At 32.5% G+C, this 11,102-nt stretch overlaps 2 pseudogenes; one reads left to right on the top strand and one right to left on the bottom strand.

Moving 5' to 3' along the window:
- The first annotated feature begins 415 nt into the window (after nucleotides 1–415).
- LOC120149220 lies at nucleotides 416–3,933 on the top strand (annotated as a pseudogene).
- Nucleotides 3,934–6,327: 2,394 nt separating this feature from the next.
- Nucleotides 6,328–7,269, bottom strand: LOC120149231 (annotated as a pseudogene).
- Nucleotides 7,270–11,102: the final 3,833 nt, after the last annotated feature.

The raw sequence follows: 11,102 nt of genomic DNA, 5'->3' as shown, positions 1-11,102 counted from the left end.
GAGTGGCTTAAGCGTGGTTTTACGGAAATGTTTGATGATTATTATGCAAAACACGAAAGAAGTTGAGAGGGCTTGAACGTGAATAACCCAACACTTTAAGCGACCACTGTAAAAGAGGGCAAGAAATAGAGGGACCCTATGTGAGATTAACCCAAAATCTAAAATAAAAACACTTCTCTCCTTTCCCAACTTTCATTCTGCCAGATGACTCAACAAATCCCTAGACTCTATCTTCTCTTTGCAAAAACGGTGGCCGATCCCCAAAGAATCAGAGCCCGACTCTCAGGCCACCACGTATGGGTGGCCAATCCCCTCGACTAGCCACCATCGACGGTACTGAAACCCATCGCAAGCAGAACCCGATAAAAACCGAGCCTAACCTCTTTCTATCATCCTTAGCAGAGGAAGCGACCACATGGTCGACCACCACGAACAGTGGCGCCACAACTCAGACCAAACGTCGATGACTCTATTACCCCGTCGAAACACCGGCAACCAGGTACCTCTACATCCCTCTTTCTATTTTTTTTAAAGCATCGAATTAGCATACAACGAACAACGAAGAACAAAAGCATAAACTAAATTATATTTCTTATTTTCATTTCAAGGATTTAACGAATAAACCGAGAATTAAAAAAACTAGAGAATACCTCTTTCCTTGAAACAATTTTCGGTTCTTTTTTTTTTTTGATTGCTAATTGTTGATAAATTTTTTGACATTGTTTTTCATTCCCGGGTTACATAATTGAAATAAAAAACAATCTCTCTGCTGATTTCCATTTATGTTTGGTGGTGCCAGAGTATGGTCTCAGGTAAGGGTTGCTCGGTTGGTGTGGAAGCATGGGCACGAGATGGGAGTTGCTGGCACGACATGGACTGGAGCAGGGCATGGTGTTCGGTTGATAGGGAATGGGGACCTGAACCGGGTCGGGTTGAACCAGGTTGGTGGGTCGGGTCGGATATTTTGTTGTAATTAGGCTCTGGGATTAGGTCTTTGGGTGACTGTTGTAGTCCTAAAAAAATGTAAATAAGTTAAATAATAATAATAATAATAATATTTTTGGTAGACTCGGACAAAAACGGGTATCTACAACCCAAACATTGTTCTCTTGATATGTAACATTCTGATTTTAAGTTTTTAATGCATTGGATTCATTGTGTTTTTTTTCTTTAATTATAATCTTTACTTGTCAATGAACTATAAAGAAAATTGGAAAAAAATATTTAAGATACTGCATTTTTTCTAATCCCTTCAAAAAATTTATAATTTATTACAACAAAAAAATTACAGTATTTTTACTCTCTTCCAAATTTAAAAAATAAAACACATGTAACACTAATACCAATTATAGAAAATGAGTGTTGGGGGGCTAGAAATTATTATTCTTAGGCCCCGTTTGATTCATGGTATAATTCATTCCTGGGAGGAATGTTTTTTTCCCTGATAAATATACCCATGTTTGGATGGAGGCAGATTACCAAGTGTCATGTAAAACATAATACCAACAGTGATTTAGTTTACTGTTTTCACGAAATATCCATCCCTCATCTCCCTTAGGTATTTCATTATTCCCGTCCCTGTTGTCTAAAATAGCCCTCCCCACTTCGTTCTGGCTATCGGGATTCTTTGAAATTCTGGCCGTGCGTAATTTCCGTCCGCCTTCCGTCGCTGCTCCTCTGCTTCGATAGGTAGTATTTTGGTGTTGATTCGCCTTTGTGTTCTCCTCCTTATATGGTTGAAGGGATGCCAAAATATGGGCCATCGTCTTTGATGTCCGTGGAAGTCTAGAACTCTTGTCTCCACATTCTTCTTTCTAAATCTGGTAAATCTCTGGCTTTTTTATTTATTTATTTTTGTTAATTTTCATTCGCATGAACTTTGAAAGTTTTGAATTAGAATTATGAATTAATTGAATTTTATATGCATGAACGAATGGGAAATTTGTGCGAATTAATCATTCATTGAAACTATGCGAATAGAAAATTTTCGAGCTCTTGTTTTCAGATATAGTATTAGGTTTTTTAAAATATATTTTAGTTGATAAATGTGTATTGATTGAAATTTTTTGAACTAATCATTCATCGAAACTGAATTAGGTGGAAAGATCATTGTCATACAATGAGCAGAGGCCGAAAAGCCCTCCACCGGACTTACCTTCATTGCTTCTTAACGGTAGAATAGTTTACATTGGCATGCCGGTGAGTATTCCCGAATTCCGATTTAAAAGGGTGGGTGGGTGGGTGAGGTTTATAAATTGTAAATGTTTTCTGTTGCATATGCTTTACCAAATTAGAAATTATTTTTATAAAAATTGCAAAACTTGGTTGAGGATAACTGGAATTTCATGTTTTTGCAATCTTGTTAAGAGTTTTGAGATAACTATTTCCTGGAAATTCTTGTTCCCGAGGGACAATCTGTATCTATATGTATTAGGATCCTAATTCATGGATCTCTCAGTACGAGAAAGCAAACCAAGAGTATCATTTCCTATATCATATTGTTTTGTTGTTACTGAAATTTGTTCAAACAGTTTGATCGTTTCTACCTTTCAGCTTGTGCCTGCAGTGACAGAGCTTGTAGTTGCAGAACTAATGTATCTTCAATGGATGGATCCCAAGCAACCAATCTATCTTTACATAAACTCTACGGGAACAACTCGTGATTATGGTGAAACGGTGAGCTTTGCATATGGTACCTTCAAATTTGATAATGAATTTAAGATGTAATACATTATGGATCGCGTAGCTTCTGGAGATGTTAAACTCATACCTTGGTTCTCATTTAATAAGTAAAAAAAGTCAGTTGAGTTAAAATTTGGATTTTCAGTCTTTTGTGTAGATTAAGTGCATGTAAACCTACAAATATGAAACTGTATATAAACCCGAATATTATCTGAATTGTAAACACTAGCTTCTTCTTCCATGCTGGCGCTTCTTCTGCTTGCCATATATTATGTTCGCTTCTGCTTGCTATACGTACATTAATTTAAAGCTCTTATAATGCAGGTTGGCTTGGAGACGGAGGGTTTTTCCATCTATGATGCACTTACGCAGTTACAAAATGAGGTGAATTTTCGTTCTTCAAAGATATCAGTCTGTCTCGTATTCTATATTTTGTTAAGAAAATTTTCTCTGGATGTCTCAAGTTTATGTTACTTTAGCTCAAGAACGAGATTTAATTTTTTCTTTATTCACAGAATTCCTTCATAACTTGGTAATATTGGTTCCCCACAGGTACATACAGTTGCTGTTGGGGCTGCTGTAGGTCAGGCTTGTCTTTTGCTTTCAACAGAACTAAAAGGGTAAACGGTTCATGATGCCTCATGCTTAAGGTACGATGCAACTATCTTGTCTGTGATTCTAAACTTATTTCGACTCTCTCCTATGATGCTATCTTTTAAAATATAACCTCTTGAGTGTTTGCCTGTATTCTATTTCAGCTATGATCCAGCAACCTCGTGTCCCGTCATCAGGGTTGATGCTTGCCAGTGATCTTTTATACGTGCCAAAGAGGTATGGTAAAAGTTATTATTCTTTACTGAGTAAATGTAATTAAGCATGGGTGTAGAATTTATGGAATCTTCCACACGCACATGCCTATGTATTGAAACTATGATTTTTTGGATTTAACCTTGATGTATGTCATGTTTATGTTGATTCTTCTGTTTAGTCCTGTACTTTTTTGGTAGGAGGATAAGACATAATTTCCAGAAATGCTAAAACCAATGAAAATGTTATCGGGTCTTTTACATTCTGTTACATTACTCCAATTAACAATAATTTCTTGGAACTTCTGTAAATTGTTTTGGTACCCTTCTTTTAGGACACGTTATCTAACCATAAATTGTTTTGCAGGTACTAATAAACAGGGACACACTTGTGGAACTTCTGGCCAAGCACACTTGTGGAACTTCGGGCTGTTTCAAAGGTTGATATCTGTCCATTCTTGTGCTTTAATAATGTTGTAACCGTTGTGCTGCTGAAAGTTCGATAGCTAGATCCAGTGTGCCGCCTATATAGCGTATGTAACAAGAGTCCGACTCGTAGAAATCATCTGTAACAAGTGTCCGACTCGGTAGAAATCATCTTTCGAGGAATCTTGAATATGCAGGAAGGAACACCATTACGGTGATACATTTAGCTGAAATATACTGCTTGAAAATTTTCCATTCGCATAGTTTCAATGAATGATTAATTCGCACAAATTTCCCAATCGTTCATGCATATAAATTTCAATCAATTCATAATTCCAATTCAAAACTTTCAAAATTCATACTTGATGAAGATGTAAAATTTAATATTAATTAAAATTAAAATAATACATGATATATTTAAATAATAAAATAATATATTATCGATGAATTTTTATATAAATAATTTTTATTTAAATATATTATCGATTAATTTTTATATAAATAATTTTTATTTAAATAATTAGAATTTCATTTTTTAAAAAATACAGAACAATGTCAATTTGGTAAAATATACATTCTAGTAATATTTTATTCCTTCAACCAAACACTGTAATATTATATTACTGTCAATCAAACCAAACACAGTAATGTAATATTCCCAGTTATGTGTTAGGTAATGTTACATTCCGATAATCCTATTCCCAATAGTAATCTTATATTCCGTGAACTAAACACACCTTAAAGGGAAGCAAAAAGGATTCATATTCCTCGAGAGCTGTCGCTCTTTGTTGTCTTTACCATTTTCTAGCCGGCTGATTCTAGTCTTTGGAGAAAGATTCTATTTTGACAAGAATACAATCAACGAGTCTCCTAATTACTGCCAACTTATACATTATCTAAAGTTGAGATCATGCAAGAAGAATTTAAAAATTAACTAAGTTAATTACGTTTTGTTTGAGTTCTTATAGAATTCGTTGTACATTGCCACTAATTTTATACAAATTTACAAAATCGAGTACGAGTTTTTAAAATTTTTTGTTTAACTCAAATGGAAATTATTCATGTTCGTTTTATTTATACAATGCTTATAATCTATTTGATTTCTAACTCAAATGAAAATTATCCACGTTAGTTTTATTTATACAATTTGTATTATCTATTTTTAAATGAAAATTATCCATGTTAATTTTTCTATTCGATATCTATAATCTATTTAATTTCTCAAGACTAACTAAAGAGTAATTGTCAATAGGGTTAGTTCAATTGGTAAACAACTTGATATCGCTTAAGTAAGATTTCAGATTCGAGTCATTGTGTATGCAAAAGAATTTCGTTAAGAGATTTACTCACCAAAACCAAATGTACAAACCGAGTCAATCTAAATTAATTAGAATAAAACGTTGAAACTTTATTTAATGTTTCTATGGGCTATGAGTTCCTGTGGGATATTTGAGTTTATGTGATTGATAAAATCAACTCTCCTGGGTTTTGTGAGCTTTAGAATGACCTGAACGTTTTTCATAAATTATGATGGTCTAACTACAGTGCATCTATAACAATAAAAGAGGCATATAAATTTTCTTTTAGAATCCCTCCATTGGAGAGGAAATGAAAGACGTAATATGTATAATCTACTGCATAACATTCCTAGCATGAAACCTTCGTTGAAAAGGAGAGTGATAACACTTCAATCTCGTTTATTCCTTTCTCATCTTGACCATCCCTTATTAATAATCAATTTCATATTATAGGTTCCTCAGATTTTTTTAGTATCCCCAGTTAAATATCCCCCCCCCCCTCCCCCATTAATTTCAATCGAATTTAGCATAACTGTTCAAGCCGTCGCTCCAGTTTCTATTTAAAATTATAGAGTTTTAATCCTTAATATCAATGGATTTTCAGTTTCCCAAAGGCTCAGCTCAATCTTATCCAACGTTCAGTTTATTTCATAGTTTGTCCAAGTAAATCCGATGATATGTTCACTTCTCCTTTGAAGCGGTCCAAGAAAAATCAAGATCTGTACATTCCGCCATGTCCAATTCCAATTCCTGCAAAAAATGGAAATTATTAACAGTAACTCAAAATAAAAATTTAGATTTTAGAAAACTAACAAGAACATAAAAAAATTGAAGAGATGAAAGAATGAATAGACAAGATAAAACTATCGACGGTACGAATCGAAAGAGAAAAGGAGCAAACTGAAGAAGGTGCAGAATTTTGAAACGAGAAACTGAAGAGCGAACGGAAAAGGGAATTTTGTGCTGGGATTGAATTGAATGGTGTTTGGAGAACAAATCGAAAGAAATAAGTAAACCTTGAAACCAATCAAAACTGAGATATGGGATCAAATTTTTAGATTTTAGTTCAGTGCGATTGGATTGGAATAGATTAGTTTTTCAAAGTGTGTTAAGACTTTTTGTCCAAAACCTCCTCTAATCTGCCATTGGCTGCAAAGATATGTATTTACACCAACAAAGTAAATGATAATACGATGTTCTGAGTCTACGGTTTCAGCCACCCAGATAACACTTCAAATCAAATCCATCTCCCCCAGATCTCCAAACTCTTCGCCGGATTCTGACTCCACCACCAGCATATGGGCAGTTCGATCTCCAATAACCGGAAAATCTCGGAGACTTGACCAAAAGGCTTGAAAAAATTAAGACATACCACAAAAGGAACCTTCATCAATCCTAGGCTTTATACATCACGGAGAGCCGGATTGGCCTCGGCTGAAACGCTGCACGTCGACGCTGCTGATGTGAGGAAGGCCTAATCAAAGCCGACTAAGCTCTCCTAACCAAATCTCCTTCAACTCCTCCAATTCTAACTAGTGAATTTGTCATCGCCGATCTACGCGCGTTAAGCCGATTACTAGGCGCGTAACCGGACGAAGCGTGCTGAATATTGAACCCCTTGTGAAGACTGCAACGGAAAGATCCAGGATGCATCGTAGGCGAACACATACAAGTACGCTTTGGCTGCTTGCTCTGTAAATTCTTTAACACCTCGGTGTTTCTACGGACGGCTGAAATCGAAAGGTTATCGAGCGAGAATCGCACGGACGGTGATGATGGAGAGTGGTTATAGATATTAACACGCGGCGGAGAAATAGATCTCTGTTGATTAAAGAAAGTAGAAGAGCGTGAAGAGAAACTTGAACTCTAATAAGCAAAAGCCGATGAAGAAGAAGATGGAGACTGTGAAGTGTAGTGAGAACTGAACCGGCCCGATGGTGAAAAGGGACGGAGAACCTGTCCACTTGATTTTCTAGAAGATGCCGCCATTTTTTAGCGTGCTGAGGAGCGGAAGAAAATATAAGAGAGAAGTTTTTTTTGTTTCTCAAGGTGTTTGGCTGTTCAGCTCGGCAAACCTAGCTTCACTCCAGCTTTCTATTTATAGGATGAGGGGAAAGGCCAGTAATTCTGAAATTTCGCGTATTTTAAGAGTCGGGATTTGTAGTTCTTGTGTTTTGCGATTCTGCCTCTCAACCTTTTTTTTACTTTTTCTCATGTCGTACTTGAGTCGCCGTTATTACTGTTTGCGGCTGTACCAACTCATTCTTATTTTTCCTTATTTTCTCATTTATTTATTTATTTTATATTTTTAACATTATGCATGTTTTTACTAAAATAATGTATAAGATTTATTTTTAAATTTGAATATTGTTTTAATAAGTTCACACAAGTTATTAATTTTCTTAAAATTATTTTTGTAATATAATTGACAAATTATATTTTATAAATATTTTTAATATGTTCACATTTATTTTTTTTTTAAAATATATTATAAATATATTTTTTATTAATATATGGTGATTACAAGTAGTAGTACTTATTTTAAAATCTTTTAATCTTTTAACAATGAAATATCATATAATTATTAGTATTCAACTCAAAACGTATAAAAACAACAATTATCTTCCTCTTAATTACTAGGATCATCTAATTCGTTCGTGCTATCTTTGTTTTAGTCTCAAAGATATTCATGAAATTAATTTCTTGTGTTTTTATGTATTTCTTTCTATATAATTCATTATTTATATCTGAATTTTCAATCCTTCTTTCTAGAAAGGAGTGTCTAGTCACAAATAATTTGAGTTGAATTGTAAGGCAAGTCCACCAATTTTACCGTAGGAGATAAATGTTTGTAATTTGTAATATGATATAATATATAATTTAATGTAATGTAATGTGTAATGTAATGAAATATATGTATTTAAAAATCTAAATTATTATAAACAATTGTTGTTATGTAACTCGTCATTGCAGGTTTATAATCATTATACTTATATATAGTCATGTCTTTATGGGCGATATAGAACATCTCAAATCACATCTTCACCCAAATATAAGTGTTTAAGTTCCTATTTTTAAGTTTGTAATGACAACAATTTTAACAACAATTTATTGTGGGGAAAATATTTCATCATCTCCTTTGATGGAGACATTTAGTTTTTCGACTTGATGATGAAAATTTCAAACAAGATTTGAACTAATCAAAATTCAACATTATATTTAATGCACTTCAGGTTTTCCACATATTCCACATCATTCATCAATGGGCTATTTTCACAATGATTCTGTAATTCGAACAATGATTGACACATATATTACCAATTCAGTGAGTAACGTTGACCTATTTATCAAGTATTATAAGCAAGCCGCAACTGCTTCCACTTCAAATACTAAATCGGGAGACACATCTAATAATATAGAAACTAAACTTCAAGAACTAAAACTATACATATGTAGAAGAAAACAAGAGAAAGAATGCAGGATTAAATAACTAAACTTAACATCTGACGAGTCAACTAATTATGAAGATTAGGATTGGGGATGACGAGTTAATGCTTCTAATGTAATATATTGTATAAGTTAATGTTCTAACGTAGGAGTTAATGTTTGTTTAAATCAAATAGTTTAGCATTATGAAGTCGGTAAATAAAACATAATCTAAACATGGTAAATAAAGTGCACGAACCATGTTTGAGCACCATAGATGCTAGAGGTGTGAGCGTTCAATGTTGAAAGGTTGAGAGTTTATCTTTAAATATATATTGATTTGTATTTACCTCATATTAATAAAAAAATATGGTAAATAAAATATTTTTTACATAATTTAAACTATTCATAAATAAATTCACTTATCACAATAATTACTTAACTATTAAAAAGACATATCATACATATTTGAAAACTACTCATAAGTCAATATTTGGCAAATAATACCTATCATTAGAGCTCGAATCCCAATTGTCATAGCTCGAATCGTCAAAATCGAAGTCAACATTCTGCAAATAATACCCAACTTTAGGTCACAGATTTATTCTTTGATCCTTAAAACTTTGTAGTTTTTCTCATACAATGACCAACAACCCCAATCCTATTTATACAAAAAAACCATTGGAAATCGTCACACCTACATGGTGAGTTTCAATAGAATTTAAAAATATTTTTAACCCGTTACCCAACTTCCAAGTAACGACTATAAATTTAAAATTCAAAATTAACTAGCCATGTCCACATGATGAGTTTCAATTTTTAAAAAATAATTTTTTTATTTTTAATAATTTTTTTCATAAAATATAATATATTTTAACGGATCTCGTCATGCCCACATGACGAGTTTCCTAAAAAATAATAAATAATTCTACCATGTGGAACCCACAAACATGGGTCCATTTAAAAATATTTTCCTTAATGAATATTGTAATATTTACCGTAATTCCAAAATAACTTTAAAGGCCTATTAGACCAAATAAATAATTCGCTTATTATTGACCTAATTTTACCTAAATTAAATAGATAATTTCAAATTTATCATTTATTTTAAACTTTGTAATAAATTATTTACTTTATTTTCATTCTCTCACTATTAATATTTATGATTTAATAAATTATATTGTATTGATGACGAATATAACATGGTCTCGATAATTTGAGCTCAGATTTACACTCAACCATCGGAAGACTTGAAAACAATACTACAAGAGGATGTTAGCTACAGAGAACATCCAACACTAGCTGCCTAGTAGATTTCAATTCTCTTTTCATTTTGTATTAAAAAATATGAAAATATGATTTTATTTTTTAAATTTACAAAAAATATAAAATTCTATGAATTAAAATTTTATAATTAAAACTATATAAATTAGAAATAATGAAATAATATAGTCTCTATAATTTTTATATAGATATAGATATTTTTATTTTATTTTATAAATTCGATTTATTGAGAAATGTATCACATGGATAATTTAGTAAAATATACATTCTAGTAATTTTATATTTCCTCTTCAAAACATTGTAGTCTTACATTCATGTCAAACAAACCAAATAAAGTAATATGGCACATTAACATATGCAGTAATGTGTCAAATAACACAACATTTTGATAATCTTATTCTCAAATGTAATATTATATTCCATGTAACACTTCGACCCGTACCCGACCAGGATACGAATCTGAGGTGTGACATTGACTTTTAAACTCTTTGACTCTTTGAGAATTTAACTAAAATTTGACTTTTATTGTAAAAATTGAAAACATATTTACAAAACATATCAGAGCATCTACAATTTAAAACATTATTAGTACATGCCAGCACCATTTCAAATAAAAACTTATACAATTCAAATTTTTCTCTGATCTAAAAATTCTCACCAGTACGTTGTTCTGCTCTTGTTTATTCAACTTACTCCTTGAAGCTCGTGGATCATACGTGTGAAAACAATTACACGCTAAGTATATGACTTAGTGAGGCATTATGAGCTATAGAAAACCATAAAACATTTCATAGAAAATACTTGATATGAAAATCAATTCACGTTTCATATAAATGTCATATACTTTTAGACCCTGTTCAATCCATAATTACATTTGCATTTTAAAAACTACATATACAATTATATACTTTTCATTCTATATCAATTTATTTAATTCATATTCATTGGTTTATTTAGCCCATCGTATACCACTGAGAACTCAAGGTATGCGAGTACAAAGAGGTTGCGCACTAATGTAGTCACTACAACTCATATAAATTGTACCGAAGTGCCACGTAGAATTTGTCCCGAATGACCGCGTAGAATTTGTCCTGAAAGACCACATAGATTTGTCCCGAAGAACCACATAGAATTTTCCCAAAGGACCACATAGATTTGTCCCGAAGGACATCGTAGAACT

Source organism: Hibiscus syriacus, unplaced genomic scaffold (genome assembly GCF_006381635.1).
Source record: "Hibiscus syriacus cultivar Baekdansim isolate YM2019G1 unplaced genomic scaffold, ASM638163v2 tig00110998_pilon, whole genome shotgun sequence".
Lineage (NCBI taxonomy): Eukaryota > Viridiplantae > Streptophyta > Magnoliopsida > Malvales > Malvaceae > Hibiscus > Hibiscus syriacus.
Note: the sequence above shows the minus strand (reverse complement) of the source record. Positions and strands in the feature narration are given on the sequence as shown.